Source organism: Loxodonta africana, chromosome Y, assembly GCF_030014295.1.
Source record: "Loxodonta africana isolate mLoxAfr1 chromosome Y, mLoxAfr1.hap2, whole genome shotgun sequence".
Lineage (NCBI taxonomy): Eukaryota > Metazoa > Chordata > Mammalia > Proboscidea > Elephantidae > Loxodonta > Loxodonta africana.
Window position 1 is genome coordinate 23,663,168 of NC_087370.1, and position 24,585 is coordinate 23,687,752.

The window sequence follows — 24,585 nt, forward strand, 5'->3', positions numbered from 1 at the left end:
GCTAACCAAAAGGTTGGCAATTCCAATCCACCAGCCAACCCTATGCGACAGTTGTACTCTGCCCTATAGGGTCACTATGAGTCGGAATTGACTGGACAGCAACAGGTTTGGTTTGGGATTGGATAGAATATACTCTAGGTGTCAAACTACTCCCGTAGTGCCTGTGCTGTTTAAATGAAAGAGAAATCTCTTTCTTCCTTCCCACACACACCTGGAGAGCCTGCGAACATATACAAACCCATAACACACTCGCATAGTAAGACCCTCAGTGCAGCTCAATTCTCAGTGTTGGACCCCAAAGTCAGCTGGATAGGAGTAATCAGTGTTTATAATTATAACCCAGGGAAGACGTTCAGCAGAATCCAGCAGTTTGTGTCTTCAAGTAGAGAAAAGGACCTATCACGCTTCTTATTTTTGCCCCTGCTTCCCTCTTTGCTATGTGCTCGGAACCCAAACTTGGGGATGGGGGTGGTTCATGAAGCCCCCTTTCCTCATCAGCTAAAGTGGAGATGCCCTGGTACCATTTACAGACACAGAGCTCAAGGCATATGCGTGGCTGGGGATGCGAGCCAGCTTAGAGAACCAGGCAGACGGCACCAGAGCAAGAGTCTCAGCTTTGGCACTGCGGACATTTGGGGCTGGGTGATTCTCTGGGGTGGGGGTCCTCCTGTGCACTGGAGGGTGTTGAGCAGCTTCCCTGCTCTCTGCCCACCAGAGGCCAGTATGACCTGCCCTCCCAGTGTGAAATCCAGAATGTATCCATACATGGCCAAGTGTCCCCTGGTGATCAGAGTCATTGGTTGCAAACCTCTCCCATAGATATAGAAGGATGGAGGGACGGACAGATGAACGGATGGACGGACAGACAGAGGGACCGAGGGATGGAGGGACGGAGGGAGGGAGGGAGGGATGGAGAGAGGGAGGGGTGGAGGGAGGGAGGGAGGGATGGATGGAGGGAGGGAGGGGTGGATGGAGGGAGGGATGGAGGGAGGGAGGGAGGGAGGGAGGGAGGGGGGATGGGGGAATGGAGGGATGGTGGGATGGGGGAATGGAGGGATGGTGGGATGGATGGAGGGAGGGATGGGGGATGGGGGTGGGGGATGGGGGAGGGAGGGAGGGTTGGATATTTAGATAGGCAGATAAGATGGATATCAAGTAGGCAGATGATAGATACAATAGACAAACAGATATTGATAAATAAAAATGATAGATAATGGATGAATAGGTAGAGAGATGGGTAGATGGATGGATAGATAAGATAGATAGACAAGTAGATAGATATTAGGTAGGTAGGTAGGTAGATAGTAGATGACAGATAAATAAGATAGAAAGATATAGATAAATTGACATTTTGGGGTGGATGATTCTTTCTTGTAGGATGTTCAGCGTTCCCTCTGGCCTCCACCCCCTAGATGCCAGCAGCTCCCACATTTCTGACAACATGTCTTCAGAAGTTGCCAAGCGTCCCCTGGGGAGGGGGGCAATATAACCTCTTCTCCCCCTCCTCCCCTCCCCCGAGAACACCTGAACTAACGTGACATTGTGTTCTTGTGTGACACCAAAGGCTGGATATTAATGATTCAAGTTTCTGACTCCCTCGGCCAAGGGCCATGATTTAGAATGCAAGCCCTATGGGTCTACTCTATTATCTGTAACTAAATATTATCATAATTAAAAGTTAGACCGTTTCTTAATTATCTTATTTTAGTAACTCACTACGGGATCGAATTTCATACAGTCCGATTATTGTTTTCTCGTACGATTCCATGCTGTATTAGTGGTTCCTAAAGCTTTCTAGAGATTCACAGAAATTCACCGGCTTTCCCCAAACTGCCTTATATTCAATATTTTGGGGATGCCGTGGTTAGGCATCATAAAGGCGAATATTAAACGATATGGAAAACTTTTAAATGAGTCTGTTATTAAAAGCATTGTTTTTCTTTTCAGCCATCGGAATAAAGCAAGTTTTACATTGAATGAGATAGATTCCACACACCTAATTCTTTGCTTTTTACTCTGACAAACACTAAGGAGTCCTGGTGGTGCAGTGGTTAAGCGCTTGGCTGCTAGACGAAAGGTTGGCGGTTCAAACCCACCAGCCACTCTATGGGAGAAAGATGTGGCAGTCAGCTTCTGTAAAGATTACAGCCTAGGAAACCCTACGGGGAGGTTCTACTCTGTCCTATACGGTTGCTGTGAGTTGGAATTGATGCAACAGGTAAGAAAAACACTACCAATACGAAATTAAAATATAGCCAATATGAAGTAAATTTACCATAAGGAAATCCTAGCCTCTGAAGTGGCAAAAACTATTATTTTATACTAAGTACGTCCAGAAGGAGTCCTGGTAGCACAGTGGTTAAGTCCTTGGCTGCTAACCTAAAGGTCAGCAGTTTGAACCCACCAGCTGCTCAAGGGAGAAAGATATGTTGGTCTGCTTCCATAAAGATTACAGCCTTGGAAACCCTGCGGGGTGATTCTGTTCTGTCACCCAGGGTCACTACAAATCAGCATCGGCTCGACAGCAACCAGTTGTTTCAGTATATATGTCAAACTTCGATTTGTAAAAGCAGACAAAATAATAATATAGAATTTTCATTTATTTGTTGCAATGGGATCTGTTGCATCACCCCTGCCTTCAGTGATTATAATAGATGCCCTCTCAAAAAATAAGAAACAAATCCTTTGGGTTTCCAACCTTATTCACACAGGCTTCATAAATCTACTACCAACCCACCGTCATCCACCTCCATCATCTTTCAAAGCCTGCTTAATTGTCTCCATAAAAATGGCAAATATTCTTAAACTTGAATGCCACAGATCGCTCTAAAATCCACTGCAGAAACTAGAATTTGGCTCCTCCAGTGTGCAGTCTGTGTTAGCTCAGCAAAAATCAGGGAAACCCCCCATGACATGGCTGGACTCAATGGCCGCAGCAATGGACTCCAACGTGCCAATGGTCATGAAGATGGCGCCGGACCAGACAACGATTTGCTGTGTTGTACGTGGGGTGGCCGTGAGTCGGAGCCGACCAACCACAACAGTGCCCACCCGCAGGCGAATGGATAAACCACCTGTGGAACAGCCAGGATGCAATGTACCACTAGCCAGCATAAAAAGGAACCAACTACGGATACAGACGACAGCATTCCTCCCTGGATCTCAGAAAGACGATACTGAGTAAAGCCAAAACCAGCTGGAGGAGCATATACTGTATGACTCCTTTTACACAAAATTCTAGAAATTGCAAAATAATATGACTTGAGAAAAGCAATAATCAGCTGTCCGCTTCCAACCGTGCTGATCGTTAAAAAAAACAAACCCACACAGCTAGAATTATAATAAACTTAGCCCATTTACTTACTTGCAGCAAGTTGCTTCTTTGGCTTCTACGTTTGTGGACGCTGGTCCTGCAAGACGGAGTTCCTGCCAGAATTCTAAGTCAGTGTCATCACCATTATCATTAAATATCAATTAAGTGCCCAGGTGGGTCAATACCCCAGCCCATCAATTATTTTTATAGCTAAGCATCACCTACTGGGAGGGTTGTGTATACTTACTTACCTATAAGCCTTTCAACTGGTACTAAAAGTGCATCTATACTTAAAGGAATTTAATGAAATCGAATATATTTTCCCCCAAGATAAATTTTATAAAATGTAATTAATGGCCACAGTTAGGCTTTGGAAGGATGGAGGAGGGAATAGAACAAGATTAAGGTGGATATCACCATTTTAGATATTACTCCATGCTTTGCACTGTAGCTTTTATCTTTCAGTCTAAGTACATCTTACAGACATCCCATCATTAAGCCGGCGTGCACAGGTCTTAGGTGAGAGAGTTCGTTAGCTGCATTTATAGATGGAAGTATTGCAACAGGGGTACATCCTTTGTCTTAGTTCTCCAGTGCTGCTGTAACAGAAATAACCACGAGGGGGTGGCTTTAACAAACAGAAATTTATTTTCTCACAGTTCAGGAGGCTGGAAGTTCTAATTGAGTGTGCAAGCTCTAGGGGAGTCTCTCTCTCTCTCTCTATCTCTGTTGGCTCTGGGGGAAGGTCCTGGTCTCAGCCTCTCCAGCCAGCCGTCCTTGGAGTTCCTGGCTGGTAGACTGGTCTGTCTCTGTCATCTTCTGACCGTGTGGGTCTTCTCTCCCTGTCTGCTTTCTTCTGTGTCTAAACTGCTTCTTGATAATCTCAAAGTGATTGCATGAAGACACGCCCTACACTGACTGGCAGCCCTGGTGGTGCAGTGGTTAAGCGCTTGGCTGCTAACTAAAAGGTCAGCAGTTTGAATCCACCAGCCTCTCCTTGGGAACCCTAGGGGCAGTTCCACTCTGTCCTATAGGGTCGCTATGAGTCAAAATTAACTCGATGAGGATAACGGGTTACACTGAGATGGACCCATTAGCATAACAAAAAAAACCTATTCCCAAATGGGATGACATCCACAGCTATAAAAAAAAAAATAAATAAACCCACTGCCATCAAGTCAAGGCCAACTCACAGTAATGCTATAGGACAGAGTAGAACTGCCCCATAGGGTTTCCAGGAAGCAGCTGGTGGATTTGCGCTGCTGACCTTTTGGTTAGCCGCCATAGCACTTAACCACTGCGCTATCAGGGCTCCTCCACAGGTATAAAACAAAAAATAGGGGTTAGGATTTACCACACGTATTTTCAGGGGACACAATTCAACCCATAACACCCTTTGTGCTAGCTTGAGTTGGCAATTCACTAAGAAACACTTTTCTAACGGAAGCTTTCCTTGTTTAATTTCACCATTTATTAAAGCCTAGTTGTGTGTACCATGGAAACCCTGGTGGCTAGTGGTGTAAGTGCTACGGCTGCTAACAAGAACGTCAGCAGTTCAAATCCAACACCCTCTCCGTGGAAACTCTATGGGGCAGTTCTAGTCTGTCCTATAGGGTCGCTACGAGTCAGAATCGACTCGATGGCAACAGGCTTGGTTGTTGTTTTTTTTTTTTTTTTGGTTTGGCATGTATCATAAATAAAAGAGGGGCTCGATGAGGCTGAGCAGAGATGCAAATATGAAAATTCTCCTGAAAAAGACAGACAAGCCAACAACCTACAATAATACACGCCAAGGCTAAGTAACTTCCAGAGAGGCAAGCAAAGGGCTCACAATGAATGAAGGGCATATTTCTTATTATCGTTATTGTGATACAATTATACACAACATGTGCCAATTCGGCAATTTCTACAGGTGCAATTCAGTGACACTGATTGCATTCTTCAAGCTATGCAACCGTTCTCACTCTCCTTTTCCAGATTATTCCACCGCCATTAACAAAAACTCTAACCAAAAAACCAAACCCATTGCCGTCGGGTCGCTTCCGACACTTAGACTTCCAGGACAGAGTAGAACTTCCCCCTGGGGTTTCCAAGGAGCCCGGGTCTTTCTTCTGTAGCGCCTCAGGAGTGTTTGAACAGTCAACCTTTCTAACAGTAGCCGAGTGCGAGCCGTTGGCATCATCCAGAGACCTGGTTTGTCCATACAATAGAATATTACTGAACCGTAAAGAGAAATGAAGTCCTGGTATGTACTACAACATGGATGAACATTGAAGACATTACACTGAGTGGAATAAGTCAGTACCAAAAGGACAAATACTGTATTTTTCCATTTATATTCAAAGCCCAGAAGAGACAAATTCATAGAGACTGAAAGCAGATTTCCAGAGGGAGATGGTGTCATGGACGGAACCATGCCCCGCAAAACATGTGTGTATCAACTTGGTTAGGCCATGATTCCCAGTATTCTGTGGTTGTCCTTCATTTTGTGATTGTAATTTTATGTTAAGAGGATTAGGGTGGGGTTGTAACACCACCTTTACTCAGGTCACCTCCTTGATCCAATGTAAAGGAAGTTTCCCTGGGGTGTGGCCTGCACCACCTTTTATCTCTCAAGAGATAAAAGGAAAGGGAAGCAAGCAGAGACTTGAGGACCTCATACCACCAAGAAAGCTGTGCAGGGAACAGAGGGCGTCCTTTGGACCCAGGGTCCCTGCGTCTGAGAAGTTCCTCAACCAGGGGAAGATTGAGGGCAAGGACCTTCCTCCAGAGTCGACAGGGCAAGAAAGCCTTCCCCTGGAGCTGATGCTCTGAATTTGGACTTGTAACCTACTAGACTGTGAGAAAATGGATTTCTCTTTGTTAAGGCCATCCACTTGTGGTATTTCTGTTATGGCAGCACTAGGTGACTAAGACAGGTGGATAATGGAGAGTGACTGTTTAATGGGTATGTTGTTGTTGTGGGCCATCAAGTCGATTTCGACTCCTGGAGACCCTATAAGATAGAGTAGAACTGCCTCGTAGGGTTTCCCAGGTGGTCATCTTTTCTCCTGAGGAGTTACTGGTGGGTTTGAACCACCAAACTTAACTATCTCACCACCAGGGCCCCTTTTAATGGGTATGGGGGTTTTCTTTGGGGTTGATGGAAAATTCTGAAACTAGATTGTCTTAGTCATCTAGTGCTGGTATAACAGAAATACCACAAGTGGATGGCTCTAACAAAAAGAAATTTATTTCTTCACAGTAAAGTAGGCTAAAAGTCCAAATTCAGGGCGTTACCTCCAGGGGAAGCCTTTCTGTCTCTGTCAGTCTTCTCATCAATCTTCCCCCTGGACTAGGAGCTTCTCCGCGCAAAGACCCCAGGTCCAAGGGTTGCACTCTGCTCTCGGCACTGCTTTCTTGGTGGTGTGAGATCCCCTCTTCTCTCTGCTTGCTTCCCCTTCTTTTCATCTCCTGTAAGATAAAAGATGTTGTAGGCCACACCGTAGGGAAACTGCCATTACATTGGATCAGGGATGTGACCTGAGCAAGGGTGTTATAATCCCACCCTAATCCTCTTTAACATAAAATTACAGTCACAAAATGGAGGACAACCACACAATGGGAATCATGGCCCAACCAGGCTGACACATATTTTTGAGGGACACAATTCAATTCACCACATAGGTAGAGATGATGGCTGTACAACACTGAAAATGTACTTGTCCTAGGCTGGGTTCTCTATAGAAGTGGAACCAGTGAAGCGTATCTAAAAAATATATCTATAGATATCTATATTTATCTATATATATTCCCATTGCCATCGAGTCGATTCCAACTCATAGCAACCCTACAGGACAGAGTAGAACTGCCCCACATGATTTCCACGGAGCTGCTGGTGGATTCGAACTGCCAACCTTTTGGTTAGCAGTCAAGCACTTAACCACTGTATCCCCAGGGCCCCATTTATCTATAGCTATCTATCTATCTACATTTATTTATAGAGAGATACATATTACTGCCCATAGAGTTTCCAAGGAGCAGCTGGTGGATTTGAATTGCCAGCCTTTTGCTTAGTAAGCAAGGTCTTAACCACTGCACCACCAAGGATTCTATATATATGGGGTATGTATATACACATGTGCACACACAGACACACACACACACATATAGAGAGAGAGAGATTTATCTCAAGGAAATAGCTCATGCAATTGTAGAGGCTGAAAAGTCCCAAGTCCATGAGTCAGGTGTCAGGCTTCTCCTGATTCATGCAGCTCCCAGGGCTGAGGAACCCAAGATCAGCAGGCAATACCACAGACTGCTGGCTCATGTCCCAAGAACCAGAGGTCAGACAATGAGGAGTCGAATGCAGAATCCAGACAAAGAAAAAGCCAGCCAGCTTTGCCAGAAAGTCCACATATATTGGATGCAGGCCACATCCCCAATGTAACTCCCTTTAGAACTGATTTGCTGATCACATCAGATCACATCGTGGAGATGATTACATTATATCACAAAATGAAGGATAACTACATCATTACATAACTACCAAACTTACATACCTCCCAAGCTTGTGTGTCAACTTGGCTGGGCCGTGATCCTCAGTGGTTTGGCAGTTATGATGTAGTTTGGCACTCGTATGATGGTGTGATCACCTCCATGATGGGATCTGCCGTGAGTAGCCAATCAGTTGAAAGGGACTTTCCTTTGGGGAGTGGTCTGCAAGAAATATAAGTGGACATTCTGGTAAGGCTCGAGGGCTTTGGCTCTCTCTGGATCCTGCAGCTGGCTCCCGTTCCTCTGACCACCAGTTCTTGGGACTTGAGCTAGCAGTTATCTGCTTTCTTACCTGTCAGTCTTGGGATTCATTGGTCTTTACAGTCTGTGAGCAAGAACCCTGCTGTCTGATCTACTGATCTTGGGTTCACCAGCCCCTGCAGCTCCATGTATCAAAAGTCCCCAGCCTGACCTAAGGATTTGGGACATTCCAACCTCTACAACCTCGTGACCCATTTACTTGATTTGAATCTCTTTATATAGATATTTATACACACACTTTACTGGTTTTGTTTCTCCAGGTGTCTTGATCATCTAGTGCAGCTATAACAGAAATACCACAGGTGGATGGTTTCAACAAAGAAAAGTTTATTCTTTCACAGTCTAGTAGGCTACAAGTCCAAATTCAGGGAGCCAGCTCCAGGGAAAGGCTTTCTCTCTCTGTCAGCTCTGGAGGAAGGTCCTTGTGATGCCTCAGTCTTCCGTTGGCCTGGGAGCATCAGCGCAGGAACCTCAGGTCCCAAGGGTGCGCTCTGCTCCAGGTGCTGTTTTCTTGGTGGTATGAGGTCCCCATGTCGCTCTTCTCGCTTCTCTCTTTTATATCTCAAAAGAGATTGGCTTAAGACACTATCTAATCTTGTAGAGCTCATCAGTATAACTGCCACTAATCCGTCTTATTACATCATAGTGAGAGGATTCACTACACAGAGGAAAATCACATCCGAAGACAAAATGGTAGACAATCACACGATCGTACAAGGGAATCATGACCTGGCCAAGTTGACAGATATGTGGGGGGGACACAATTCAGCCCATGACACCAGGCGAAGACATTAATCACAGTACTAAATGTCACTGAACTGTTCACTTTAAAATGGTAAATTTTATGTTACATTTATTTCACCACAATTTTTTTAAATGAGAGAAAAAGTGGAGATAAAAAGCGCATATCTGAGAGTAGATAAAATTGAGTGTGTTACCTGCCCAAGGTAGTAAGTGGTTTGATCCCAGGTGGTGTTGAACAAGAACCAGTACACTCAACTACCTACAGACCTGGCCTCCCAGAAAAGAACAGACATGGGATTTAACCGCTTTTTTATTAATAAACAAACTAGGACATGTTTGCTTCACAAATAAACCCCTTCTTCCCCAAACCCCAGACCCAGCTCTCAGTGCAGACACACCTTACAAGCTTGAGGTCCACCTTTTAATCTGTTGCAGGCAGGATCCTTCAAGCTGCATCATTTGCTTGATAAAAAGTAGGATTTAAAGTCTCCCTGCAAATTGTCAGGCAGGGGTGGGTCAGTGGTAGAACCCTCGCCTTCCATGGGAGAGACCCGGGATGGAATCCCGGCCAGTGAGTCTCATACACGGCCACCACCTATCTGTCACTGGAGGCTTGTGTGTTGCTAGGGTGCTAAACAGGTTTCAGCGGAGCTTCCAGACTCAGACAGACTAGGAAGAAAGGCCTGGCAACATACTTTAGAAAAACCAGCCGCTGAGAACCCTGCGGATCACAAGCATCCACAAACCATCACGGGGATGGTGAAGGACCAGGAAGTGTTTTGTTCCGTTGAGAACTGGGTCTCCATGAATCAGGGGACGACTCAACAGCAGCGGACGCCAAGCTATACGAGGAGCCCTGGTGGCACAACAGTTAAGCACTCTTCTGCTAACCAAAAGGTTGGCAGTTCAAACCTACCCAGCAGCTCCTTGGGAGAAAGACCTGGCAATCTGTTCCTGTAAAGATCACAGCCTAGGAAACCCTATGGGGCAGTTCTACTCTGTCACATGGGGTCACTATGAGTTGAAATCAACTGGGCGGCAGCTAACAACAACAATTACTGTATGTGTGTGTATGTACATACGTAAACACGTACAATGTGTGTGTGTATAAACACCCATGCACACACACAAATGTTCAATTTATTCGTTTCAAAATGTCTGGAGCAGAAAGCTCGGCAGGAAAGAGCTAATTCCAAGATTAATACTGCAAAACAGCTGTTTCCAAGCTCAGACGCGCACAAACAAATAGAAAGATTAAAAAGAAAAAGCAGAAATCTGAGCCCAACCCTAAGCTGCTGATTCAGAAACTCAGGGACAGAGTTAAACCGGTAATTTGCACAAACAGCTGCAGACATTTCTGAAACAGGGCCGGGCTGCGGGAACCCTGACATCCGGCTGCCTGCTAAACAGGGGGCACACGGGTATTTTTTGAAATCACAGAATGAATCTCAGAGGTTAAAAAAGGAAAAGTGAATGGGAACCTCATTGGCTGTATAAATGCTCACCAAAAACGCAATAAAATATTGTAATAAGAAGTGAAATAAAAACGGAAAGTGATCCGTCCAAACCAGTTACAACCCTTGCCTCCAGCTGTCACGCCAACAGATGTTTTCCTCGGGGTCTGTGAGGGCTGTGAGGAAGCTCGGGGCCCTCACCGCCCCATTGCCAGGAGAGACATTCCCGTCCAACAACAACCGTAGAGGTTTTCCTCTGTATTTGCTCTGCTTTTCTGAACAAAGGGTCCCAGAAATGACCTCCAGACTCCTGTAACCACAGCTCTTTCTCCCCAGAAGAACTTCATTTTCTGGTTTCTAACAAAGATGACTTCAGTAGACTTTTCCTCTTCTTACCTCCCATTTTGATAAAGATTGTTAAGAACAAAAACAAAACCAGCTGCCTGGAGTCAACCCCAACTCATTGCAACCCCATGTATTACAGAGTAGAACCACCCCACACCGCTTTCTTGGCTGCAATCTTTAGGGAATCAGATCGCCAGGTCATTCTTCCACAGGAGGAAAAAAAAAAAAAAAGTGCCCTTACTGGTTAATATTGTAACTATCAGATCTAATCTCTTGGAAATCTTAATTCTTCAGTAAAGCCAAAATACCTCTCTTCCTGACCTTTTATTGCCTATCGTAAATCTCCAGTGAAAAAAAAAAAAAAAAAGCCAAAATCATATCAGTGGGAAATTTTTAAAATGGAGTAAGTGAATTCTATCTATCTGTCTGTCTGTCTGTCTATCTATCTATCTAATTATAAAAAAATTTTTTTTTTGTATGTAACCCTGGCGGCCTAGTGGTTAAGTGCTAGGGCTGCAAACCAAAAGGTCGGCAGTTCAAATCCACCACATGCTCCTTGGAAACTCTATGGGGCAGTTCTACTCTGTCCTATAGGGTCACTAGGAGTCTGAATCGACTCCGTGGCAACAGGTTATCTATATAGAGATAGAAACAGAGAGACCCACTGCCATGAAGTCAATCCTGGATTCAAACTGCTGATCTTTTGGTTAGCACCTGTAGCTCTTAACACTCCACCACCAGGGTCTCCATATATACAGAGAGACAGACTATATATACTATATATATTCTTAAAAGCATAAAATATCTATATTCCTAATAACATCAAAGCCAAATTAATTATTTTGGGAACAGGGATTTTAAGATTGTCTTCTTGTATGTAACCCACATGAAAATTTCTTATGATCCCCGACAATTCTCAAGTATTGCCTTTTCAAGGAAAGAACATAGTGACTGGCTGCAGAAGGCTAATTCTTGCCACAAGGAGTTGTTCTCTTTATATGCCTTGAGAGTAAAATTTTAAACCACAACTCAGGATAAAGCTAACCTAAGTGGAATACAAAGAAGAAAGAGGAGGAGGAGGAAAAGAAGGATAAAATGAGGAAGAGAAAGGAAGGAGGGGGAGATGAGGGAAGGAAGGGAGGGAGAGAGGAAGGAAAGAAAGGGGGATGGATGGATGGATGGATGGATGGATGGATGGATGGATGGATGGAAGGGTGGGTGGGTGGGTGGGTGGATGGATGGAAGGATGGATGATGGTTGGAAGGTTGGTTGGATGGATGGATGGATGATGGATGGATGGATGGATGATGGTTGGATGGATGGATGGATGGATGGATGGATGGATGGATGGATGGATTATGGAAGGAAGGAAGGAATGGTGGCCAGGTGGGTGGGTGGATGGATAGAAGATCGATGGGTCATAGAAGGAAACAAAAAAGGAAGGTGGAATAGAAGAGGGAGGATAAATCAGTCTCACTGGGGGTGGGAGTAAGTAGCATTAATTCTCTGAGTTGATGGCAAGGAGACAAAACAAACAGAAAGGATTCAAAGACAAGCACATTGGAGAATGAAGCAGTGGGTTGAGAAAGATGGACGTTGGGGTGTCTTCCTGTTCCAGGTGTCTCATCTTTTCCCTCTGCTTTCTGAGCAGAGTGGGATTCACTTGGAGATATAAAGGGGCCCCTGCTCCATCTCCCAGCTGGGGCCCTGGGAGAGCTGAGAGACCCCGAGGAAAACCATGATCATGTGTGTGCCTTATTTGATTAGTGGGGGCCCCGGCCAGCCTCCAAGAGTCTCCAGGACAGCCTGGAAGCAGCAGCATGAGTCCCCATCTTCTGAGAGACTCAGGAGTGCCCACTGGTCTGGGAGGGGCACCCAGGGGCTGCTGGAACATCTATTGCCCCTGGGGAGAAACCCTGCAAAGTCATCATTGTAGGCACTCAGAGTATAGGTTTGCTGTGACCAAATTGTGTGGTGGCAGAAGTTGATCATTCAGGAGTCATGAGGTTACTTAGTTCCAAGCATTAGTTGCCATTAGGGTTGATTTCGACTCATGGAGCCCCCATGAGTGTCAGAGGAGAACTGCGCTCTATAAAGTTTTCATGGCAGTGATCTTTACAGAAGCTGATTGCCAGGACTTTCTTCTGCAATGCCGCTGGGTGGGTTCATACCGCCAAACTTTCAACTAGCAGCCAACTGCATTAACCATTTACACCGCCCACACCTAACCAGTTGCCTTCGAGTCGATTCTAACTCCCGGAGATCCCACATGTATCAGAGTAGAACTGTGCTCTGTAGAGTTTTTTTTGGTCCGATTTCTCAGAAGTAGATCTCCAGGCCTTTCTTCCTAGTCTGTCTTAGCCTGAAGGCTCCTCCAAAACTTGTCCACTATGAGTGACCTGCTGCTATTTGAAATACTGGTGGCATAGCTTCCAGCATCACAGCAACTCACGAGCCACAACACACAGCATATGACAAACTAATAGATGGGTGGTGGGTATATGTATGAGTTTATATATAATTATGTTTGCATATTATATATTTATTTATTTATGTTTGGAAACCCTGGTGGCGTAGTGGTTAAGTGCTACGGCTGCTAACCAAAGGGTCAGCGGTTTGAATCTGCCAGGTGCTCCTTGGAAACTCTACGGGGCAGTTATACTCTGTCTATGGGGTCGCTATGAGTCGGAATCGACTTGACGGCACTCGGTTTTGTTTTGGTTTATTTATGTTTGTAGGAAAAATCAGTTGCTTTCGAGTCGACTCCCAGCTCATGGTGACCCCATGTGCTGAGCAGAACTGTGTTCCACAGGGCTTTCAATGGCTGATTTTTTTGGAAGCAGACTGCCAGCCTTTCTTCCGAGGTGCCTCTGGGTGGGCTCAAACCTCTGTCCTTTTGGTTAGCAGTTGAGCACATTAATCGTTACAGGACAGTGTTGCTTCTTTGATGGCTGTGTTATAAATGCCGCCATACAAAGTGTGTCTGGGCTAAGAGCTAAGAGCTCTAAGTCTGGTGCTCACTTGTCCAGGATTCGGGCCTCGACCTGGGTTCCAGTTGTGATGCCTCAAGAGTCTGAGAAAGAAGGAATTTGAAACGGGTCAGCCAGCAGTGTTGTAACAAGTATTGTGCTGTCATCTGGGAAACACCTTCTCACATCTGGAGGGGAGATGAGAAGGCAGAGGGGGACAGGAGCTGACTGAATGGACACAGGAATCACGGGGTGGAGAGAAGGAGTGTGCTGACTCATTGCAGGGAGAGCAACTAGGGTCACATAACAATGTGTATAACTTTTTGTGTGAGAAACTGACTTGAATTGTAAACTTTTGCTTAAAGCACAATAAAAATGTCTTAAGCTGGAAAAAAAAAAATCTTCTCACTAGTGGTTCTCCACCGAGGGGACTCTGCCCTCCAGGGGACACAGCGCAATGTCTAGAGATATTTTTGGTTGTCACACGGGGGAGGAGGGGAGCTACCGGCATCTAATAGGTGGAGACCAGAAGCTACTCAACACCCTACAGTACACAGGATGGTCCTCCCCCCATAAAGAGTTAGTTATCTGCCCCAGTTGCCAACAGGGCTGCAGGGGAGAGATACTTCCTTATCTCTGAACGGTGAAAGTTTGGCTGAACTCTGGGTCTCCTGGGAGCTTTCATCTGCATACTAGAAGTTGGCTCCCTTTCTGCTGAGTTTGTTCAAAAACAACTGCAAGAGTTTAGAAAGATGTCCCAAACGTGCAGGGGATGCCTTCAAAGGCCTTATCTCATCATTTTAGCTAATTCCCTTTTAACTTAGCTTACTTCTATTTCTGGAAATATTACCATTTCTTTTTCTTCCAGTATAACTGTAAGAGGTCCCCTTTGGGAAGCTTTCTTCCCTTTCTCTTTCTTCCTTTCTTCCCGTCCTTCCTCCCTCTCTCCATTTCTTTCTTTGATTAAAATTACCTATGCATTGCATACACATGTCCTAGCAGAAATTTTGCACTAGAATTTGGTAGGCTTGACATAGAGGAGTATTCCTAAAAAAATTTAAACCTATGCTTTGTCCTTTCAATCTGTTAAACTCATAAAGAACTTTGACAGCTGTGTAATTTATAAGAGCGTATTTTGTAAGTGTGAGCCTCAAATCAAAACACCAAAATAAATATTTAGGCTGTAGAGTGTTAAAAAAAAAAAAAAATCTCAAGGGAATCTAAGGATGGATATTTTTTTCTGTGACTGAACACCTAGAAGTTTGCACAAAGTTATCCTTATTTGGAAAAGTTTCTAAAAAGCATCATTTTACATCTAGAGCAGCCTGAAATGTATGCCTTGGCACAATGTGAGAATATTGTGCTCCCTAATGATCAGTAGAGGAAAAAAAGCAAAAAAAAAAAAAAAGCATAAAATCCAAAGGGACTTGGCACATATAATTATACAGTAATAATTATATAAGCCATTGTATGCTGATAGCGGTAGTCATTGCTGAAGTCAGAGTTATTTTCTGTCACCTTTATTTCTAAGACAGGCGCCAGGAGAAAGAAACAAAAAACAACGAAATTTGAGGGCCGTTGAGTAACAGTCTTCAAGAGAGATTTTTAAGGAAACTGGTTCCTCATTTGGGGGAAAATCAGCAAATGCCTCCTCTGATTTGAAGAAAGACCACGAGATTCTAATCCCCGTGACAAAGAATGCCTCTCTCTGTTCAGAGAGCTCTCAGAGATTCTTCTGAGAGTGTTAAACTTTGAAAGTAATAACAGAAAGGATCCTGTTGTACAACCTGGAAGGGAACAGAAAGCAGACGCCTGTGGCAGCCCTACCCCTCCCTGGGACAACCTAACTTGGCTTCTCTAGCATTTTGGCTTAGGTTTCCAGAGTCACCCAGCTACGCACATGCGTCAACCAGGCTAGCAGGTCAGCCCTTGCTGAAATACCCTGCGAGCATATCCGTCTTGGAGAGAAGACTTTTTTCCTTGGAGAGCCAACTCCAGCACTCCACCCCAGCTGACCTCAGCCCTCACGGCGGCGTATCCATCCAGGTAACCAGCCTTTCTTTCCTGGGCTGCTGACAACCCTGCTTCTGCTTGTCTGGAGGCGCTCGGCTGCTGCTGTAAGCATGCTTCTGTGGCCAGCTGCATCCCTTTGGGACTTGCCTCTGGCAGTGCTTAAAAAGCAACTTCCTTTGTTAAAAAAAAAAAAAAGTGTACTTGAAAATAGCAAAAGTAAAAAGAGCTTTTAGTTGGGAGATTTCTAAACAAGATGCTTAACTAGAATCAAGGAGAAAAAATCACCGAGGGAAAGATTGTAGCTACACTGAGCTCTTAACATAGGCACATTCAGAGCACTGTACACAACACTGAGGGATACATTGTAGCTACACTGGACATATTCAGAGCATGTGTACAGAACACTGAGGGATACATTGTAGCTACACTGGGCATATTCAGAGCCCTGTACAGAACACTGAGGGATACATTGTAGCTACACTGGGCACATTCAGAGCATGTGTACAGAACACTGAGGGATACATTGTAGCTACACTGGGCATATTCAGAGCCCTGTACAGAACACTGAGGGATACATTGTAGCTTCACTGGGCATATTCAGAGCCCTGTACAGAACACTGAGGGATACACTGTAGCTACACTGGGCATATTCAGAGCATGTGTACAGAACACTGAGGGATACATTGTAGCTACACTGGGCATATTCAGAGCCCTGTACAGAACACTGACGGATACATTGTAGCTACACTGGGCACATTCAGAGCCCTGTACAGAACAATGAGGGATACATTGTAGCTTCACTGGGCATATTCAGAGCATGTGTACAGAACACTGAGGGATACATTGTAGCTACACTGGGCACATTCAGAGCCCTGTACAGAACACTGACGGATACATTGTAGCTACACTGGGCATATTCAGAGCCCTGTACAGAACACTGACGGATACATTGTAGCTACACTGGGCACATTCAGAGCCCTGTACAGAACACTGAGGGATACATTGTAGCTACACTGGGCACATTCAGAGCCCTGTACAGAACACTGAGGGATACATTGTAGCTACACTGGGCACATTCAGAGCATGTGTACAGAACACTGAGGGATACACTGTAGCTACACTGGGCATATTCAGAGCATGTGTACAGAACACTGAGGGATACATTGTAGCTTCGCTGGGCACATTCAGAGCCCTGTACAGAACACTGAGGGATACATTGTAGCTACACTGGGCATATTCAGAGCCATGTACAGAACACTGAGGGATACATTGTAGCTACACTGGGCACATTCAGAGCATGTGTACAGAACACTGAGGGATACATTGTAGCTACACTGGGCACATTCAGAGCATGTGTACAGAACACTGAGGGATACATTGTAGCTACACTGGGCATATTCAGAGCCCTGTACAGAACACTGAGGGATACATTGTAGCTTCACTGGGCATATTCAGAGCCCTGTACAGAACACTGAGGGATACACTGTAGCTACACTGGGCATATTCAGAGCATGTGTACAGAACACTGAGGGATACATTGTAGCTACACTGGGCATATTCAGAGCCCTGTACAGAACACTGACGGATACATTGTAGCTACACTGGGCACATTCAGAGCCCTGTACAGAACAATGAGGGATACATTGTAGCTTCACTGGGCATATTCAGAGCATGTGTACAGAACACTGAGGGATACATTGTAGCTACACTGGGCACATTCAGAGCCCTGTACAGAACACTGACGGATACATTGTAGCTACACTGGGCATATTCAGAGCCCTGTACAGAACACTGACGGATACATTGTAGCTACACTGGGCACATTCAGAGCCCTGTACAGAACACTGAGGGATACATTGTAGCTACACTGGGCACATTCAGAGCCCTGTACAGAACACTGAGGGATACATTGTAGCTACACTGGGCACATTCAGAGCATGTGTACAGAACACTGAGGGATACACTGTAGCTACACTGGGCATATTCAGAGCATGTGTACAGAACACTGAGGGATACATTGTAGCTTCGCTGGGCACATTCAGAGCCCTGTACAGAACACTGAGGGATACATTGTAGCTACACTGGGCATATTCAGAGCCATGTACAGAACACTGAGGGATACATTGTAGCTACACTGGGCACATTCAGAGCATGTGTACAGAACACTGAGGGATACATTGTAGCTACACTGGGCACATTCAGAGCATGTGTACAGAACACTGAGGGATACATCGTAGCTACACTGGGCACATTCAGAGCATGTGTACAGAACACTGAGGGATACATTGTAGCTTCACTGGGCACATTCAGAGCCCTGTACAGAACACTGAGGGATACATTGTAGCTACACTGGGCACATTCAGAGCCCTGTACAGAATACTGAGGGATACATTGTAGCTTCGCTGGGCATATTCAGAGCCCTGTACAGAACACTGAGGGATACATTGTAGCTACACTGGGCATATTCAGAGCATGTGTACAGAACACTGAAGGATACATTGTAGCTTCACTGGGCACATTCAGAGCCCTGTACAGAACACTGAAGGATACATTGTAGCTACACTGAACATACTCAGAGCATGTGTACAGAAGGTTGAATAGATACATTGTAGCTACATTGTACTTACTTAGAGCATGTGTAGGGAACATTGAAGAGATAACAGGATTAAAGCCTAAATTGGGTTTAGAAGAGGACCCAGGTGGACGCACTATCCTGGGGGCTGGAGGACAGTAGGGTGGGGGGTAAGAGGGTATGAATTCCTTCACCCTGGAAGAGAATCAAAGGCTAAATGATGGGCCGGACTTGAAGGGTTTTGCTTTTCCTTTATTTTTCTTAGAGAAAAGTTTTACCTGGTATCAAGGAGCCAGTCTCCAGCAACGTATGCACCACTCTAAGGGCTGAAGTGCCGCTGAGTTGGAATCAAGTCTATGGCCACGGGTTTGTTTATTTGTTTAAGAGTTCAAGGACTGAATTCGTTGAAACAGAAAAATGTGCTTTTATAATTAAACAGGGAAACCCTGGTGGCGTAGTGGTTATGTGCTACGGCAGCTAACCAAGAGGTCAGCAGTTCGAATCCGCCAGGCGCTCCTTGGAAACTCTATGGGGCAGTTCTACTCTGTCCTATAGGGTCACTAGGAGTCGGAATCGACTCGACAGCAGCGGGTTTGGTTTGGTTTTGGGCTAAACAGACAGCTGATCCCTGAGGAGCCAGACGACAGGCTGTTGTCGTTAGCTGCCCTAGAGTCAGCTCAGACCCATGGTGACCCCGAGTGCTCCATGGGATTTTCAATGGATGATTTTTCAGAAGTAGATGACCAGTACTTTGTTCTAAGGCACGTCTGGGTGGACTAGAACTTCCAACTTTTGGTCAGCAGCCTAGTATGTTAACTGTCTGCACTACTCAAGGTCCGATTCCTTATTAAGTCAAAAAAGCCCAACCATTTGCCATTTAACTGACCCCACGTCATAGCTATCCTATGTGTTATAGAGTAGAACTGCTCCATAGGGTTTTCAAGGCTGTGACCTTTTGGAAATAGATTGCCAGGCCTTTCTTCTGAGGTGTCTCTGGGTGAGTTCAAACCACCAACCTTTTAGCTAGTAGTCAAGCTCTTGACTGTTCGCACCACCCAGGGAGAGAAGTATTCTTATTTTAGGATTTTTCAACCATGACTGAGCCTCTTATACATAGGATTGGGAGATGGGTGGGGGGAAAACACAGGTTACAAGCAATAGCTGCATCCCCAGAAAAGTCAGAAGAAGCCCATAATATGATTTTCCTGGGGAATATATAGACCCCTGAGAGGTGCCCTGGTGGTGCAGCAGTTAAGCCCTCTGCTGCTAACCGAAAGGTTGGCCATTCAAATCCACGAGGCACTCCATGGGAGGAAGATGTCACAATCTGCTTCCCTGAAGATTACAGCTTTGGAAACCCTATGGGACAGTTCTACTCTGTCCTATAGGGTCACTATGAGTTGGATTTGTCTTGACGGCAATGGTATAGTAACTCTAAGGAGCCCTGGTGGTGCAGGGGTTAAATATTTGGCTGATAATTGAAGGTTGGCTGTTGGAAAGACCAAGTGATCTGCTCCTGTAAAGATTAACCCAAACCAAACCAAACCTGTTGCTGTGAAGTCTATTTCAACTCGTGTGACCCTATAGGCCTCAGTAAAACTGCCCCATAGGGTTTCCAAGGCTGTGATCTTTATGGGAGCAGACTGCCACGTCTTTCTCCAGCAGAGCAGCTGGTGGGTTCAAACTGCCAACCTTTCAGTTAGCAGCCAAGCGCTTTAACTACTGTGCCACCAGGGCAGCCTAGAAAACCCTACAGAGTAATTCTACTCTATAACGCATGGGGTCACCATGAGTCAAAAATTGACTCGACGGCACCTAACAACAACAAGAGGCACATGGAGCCCCTGGGTGCTGCAAATAGTCAACACACTCAACTTCAGGTCCACTCAGAGGTGCCTTGGAACAAATGCCTGGTGATCTACTTCCAAAAAATCAGCCACTAAAAACCCAGTGGAGCACAGTTCTACTCTGACACACCCGGGGCCAGCATGAGTCAGGGTCGACTTGACAGCGGCTGGCTCTGAGAGGTGATGAGTTAAGATTTATAGCTCAGAACTGCAGAGTAGAAGTAACCGCGGATGGGTGTGCCGATGTGACAAGAAGAAAGCCTTTCTAGCTATCCCTCACGTGCTAGCACTGAGACGCACCATCTGAACTGTCTATGTGTAAAGACAAGTCACACTGGGTGTCCCTGAAGTTCTCATCCATCAGAGAAGTGAATGATTCCATCAAGAACATAAGCAGGTGGTGGAACTACCACTGGACTTCAAAGACCCTGATTCGCGGCTGGTAGTTGTTAGGTGCCGCCAAGTCGGTTCTGAGTCATAGCGACCCTACGCACAACAGAAGGAAACACTGCCCGGTCCTGCACCAGCCTCACAGTTGCTGCCATGCTTGAGCCCTTTTTTGCAGCCACTGTGTCAATCCATTTCGTTGAGGGTCTTCCTCTTTTCCACTGACTTTCTACCAAGCGTGATGTCCTTCTCCAGGGACTGATCCCCCTTGACAACATGTCCAAAGTATGTGAGATGTACTCTCATTATCCTCACTTCTAAGGCGCATTCTGGCTAGATATTGGCAATTTCCTGTGGTTCACCTTAAAAGTCAAGGTTTCAGGGAGGCGGGGCCAAGATGGCGGACTAGGGAGACGCTACCTCGGATCCCTCTTGCAACAAAGACTCGGAAAAACAAGTGAATCGATCACATACATAACAATCTACGAACCCTGAACAACAAACACATATTTAGAGATGAAAATGAACAAATACGGGGAAGCAGCGACTGTTTTCGGAGCCTGGAGCCAGCGTCCCAGTCAGGTAACCTTGGCACCCGGTTTAGGTCAGGGCCCAGGGGAGCTGATGGCGCAAACAAGGGGCGCAGCCCTACCCCCCTGAACTCGCCCGGGAGGGGGCCCAGCCGGTCCGCGCAGGTGGCGTGGCGATGCAGCCGGTGGGAGAAGTCCCCGGGAGGAAGTGACTGGTCTTGGAGCTGGGAGAGCAGCGTCCCAGCCCGGGAATCGTGCCGCCGGGCATTTGACTGTGTGCTGTCACAGCGCAAGCATGGGGAGCAGCTCCACTCCCCTGAACTAACCCTGGGAGAGGGCCCAGCCGGTCCGTAGGGGCGGCGCCACGACACTGCTGGTGGGATGAGAAGTCCCCAGGAGGCAGCGACTGATTTTGGAGTCGGGAGTGCAGCGTCCCAGCAGGGGAACCTTGACACTGGACTGGCAGCGGAGGACCTGACCGCGGCTTCAGCAGGCCAGATCCCTGGGGGCAATCTCCACACAGCCAGCACACACAGGCGACACGCCCCTTGGGAATCTCAGATATAATAGTCATTCCAAGCAAGACAAGCAACTCTGGCTATATTCTGAGGTGCTACTCTCCTATCTCTCTGATCCCTCCCCCACCCTCCCCAGGCGGCTTCATTAACACTGGAATTTCCTGAGCCAGAGGGAGGATGGCTCCGGCTCGTCGGCAGCTTTGCTTCCCCCCCCCCCTTTTTTTTTTCCTTTTGGTCTTTTCCTAACCCACTCTTCCGGCCTGAGAGAAGGAACCACAAAAAACCCAGGGACCAAAAATCCACCCCTAATTGGACTAAAAGCACAGAACCAGCTACAGCCAAGCATATATGATCCAAATCTCAGACTTTCATCCTTACAGGGAACAAGGTGGCAGTTATAATCCAAAGGCAGTTCTGATAGGAATCTGACTGCATTTTTTTTTTAGCAGATTTTCTGGAAAAACTAGTTTCCCAGTGATGGCTCAGAGACAGCAGTCGATATCAAACCACATAAAGAAGCAGACCATGACAGCTTCTACAACCCCCCAAACAAAAGAATCAAAATCTTTCCCAAATGAAGATACAATCCTGGAATTATCAGATACAGAATATAAAAAACTAATTTACAGAATGCTTCAAGACATCACAAATGAAATAAGGCAAACTGCAGAAAAAGCCAAGGAACACACTGATAAAACTGTTGAAGAACTCAGATTATTCAAGAACATAGTGGAAAAATTAATAAGTTGCAAGAATCCATAGAGAGACAGCATGTAGAAATCCAAAAGATTAACAATAAAATTACAGAATTAGACAATGCAATAGGAAGTCAGAGGAGCAGACTCGAGCAATTAGAATGCAGACTGGGACATCTGGAGGACCAGGGAATTAACACCAACATAGCTGAAAAAAAATCAGATAAAAGAATTTAAAAAAATGAAGAAACCCTAAGAATCATGTGGGACTCTATCAAGAAGGATAACTTGCGTGTGATTGGAGTCCCAGAACAGGGAGGGAGGACAGAAAACACAGAGAAAATAGTTGAAGATTTCCTGACAGAAAACTTCCCTGACATCATGAAAGACGAAAGGATATCTATCGAAGATGCTCATCGAACCCCATTTAAGATTGATCCAAAAAGAAAAACACCAAGACATATTATCCTCAAACTCGCCAAAACCAAACATAAAGAGAAAATTTTAAAAGCAGCCAGGGAGAAAAGAAAGGTTTCCTTCAAGGGAGAATCAATAAGAATAAGTTCAGACTACTCAGCAGAAACCATGCAGGCAAGAAGGGAATGGGATGACATATACAGAGCACTGAAGGAGAAAACTGCCAGCCAAGGATCACATATCCAGCAAAACTCTCTCTGAAATATGAAGGTGAAATTAAGATATTTACAGATAAACACAAGTTTAGAGAATTTGCAAAAACCAAACCAAAGCTACAAGAAATACTAAAGGATATTGTTTGGTCAGAAAACCAATAATATTAGATACCAGCACAACACAAAGTCACAAAACAGAACATCCTGATATCAACTCAAATAGGGAAATCACAAAAACAAATTAAGATTAATTAAAAAAAAAATGCTTGTAACAGGGAATCACTAAAGTCAATATGTAAAAGATCACAATAATCAAAAGGAGGGACTAAATACAGGTGGCATAGAACTGCCATATGGAGAGTGATACAAGGCGATATAGGACAATACAAGTTAGGTTTTTACTTAAAAAAATAGGGGTAAATAATAAGGTAACCACAAAGAGGTATAACAACTCCATAACTCAAGATAAAAGCCAAGAAAAACGTAATGACTCAACAAACATAAAGTCAAACACTACGAAAATGAGGATCTCACAATTTACTAAGAAAAACGTCTCAGCACAAAAAAGTAAGTGGAAAAATGAAATTGTCAACAACACACATAAAAAGGCATCAAAATGACAACGCTAAACACTTATTTATCTATAATTATGCTGAATGTAAATGGACTAAATGCACCAATAAAGAGACAGAGAGTCTTGGACTGGATAAAGAAACACGATCCGTCTATATGCTGCCTACAAGAGACACACCTTAGACTTAGAGACACAAACAAACTAAAACTCAAAGGATGGAAAAAAATATATCAAGCAAACAATAAGCAAAAAAGAAGAGGAGTAGCAATATTAATTTCTGACAAAATAGACTTTAGACTTAAATCCACCACAAAGGATAAAGAAGGACACTACATAATGATAAAAGGGACAATTGATCAGGAAGACATAACCATATTAAATATTTATGCACCCAATGACAGGGCTGCAAGATACATAAATCAAATTTTAACAGAATTGAAAAGTGAGATAGACACCTCCACAATTATAGTAGGAGACTTCAACACACCACTTTCGGAGAAGGACAGGACATCCAGTAAGAAGCTCAATAGAGAAACGGAAGACCTAATTACAACAATCAACCAACATGACCTCATTGACTTATACAGAACTCTCCACCCAACTGCTGCAAAGTATACTTTTTTTTCTAGTGCACATGGAACATTCTCTAGAATAGACCACATACTAGGTCATAAAACAAACCTTTGCAGAATCCAAAACATCGAAATATTACAAAGCATCTTCTCAGACCACAAGGCAATAAAACTAGAAATCAATAACAGAAAAACTAGGGAAAAGAAATCAAATACTTGGAAACTGAACAATACCCTCCTGAAAAAAGACTGGGTTATAGAAGACATCAAGGAGGGAATAAGGAAATTCATAGAATGCAACGAGAATGAAAATACTTCCTATCAAAACCTCTGAGACACAGCAAAAGCAGCGCTCAGAGGCCAATTTATATCGATAAATGCACACATACAAAAAGAAGAAAGAGCCAAAATCAGAGAACTGTCCCTACAACTTGAACAAATAGAAAGTGAGCAACAAAAGAATCCATCAGGCACCAGAAGAAAACAAATAATAAAAATTAGAGCTGAACTAAATGAATTAGAGAACAGAAAAACAATTGAAAGAATTAACAAAGCCAAAAGCTGGTTCTTTGAAAAAATTAACAAAATTCATAAACCATTGGCTAGACTCACTAAAGAAATAC

General features: G+C 44.8%; 1 protein-coding gene across 7 annotated transcripts in view; it reads right to left on the reverse strand.

Moving 5' to 3' along the window:
* LOC100664052 (arylsulfatase H) overlaps positions 1-24,585 on the reverse strand; it is a 93,926-nt gene that overhangs the window by 32,535 nt on the left and 36,806 nt on the right. For 6 of the 7 annotated variants that reach the window (XM_064278806.1, XM_064278802.1, XM_064278805.1 and 3 more), the window contains exon 2: positions 7,855-8,011. The exons of the other annotated variant lie outside the window; for it this stretch is intronic. The gene's annotated coding sequence lies outside the window, so the exon portion shown is untranslated. The remainder of the gene's footprint in view (positions 1-7,854; positions 8,012-24,585) is intronic. 7 annotated transcript variants of the gene reach the window in all.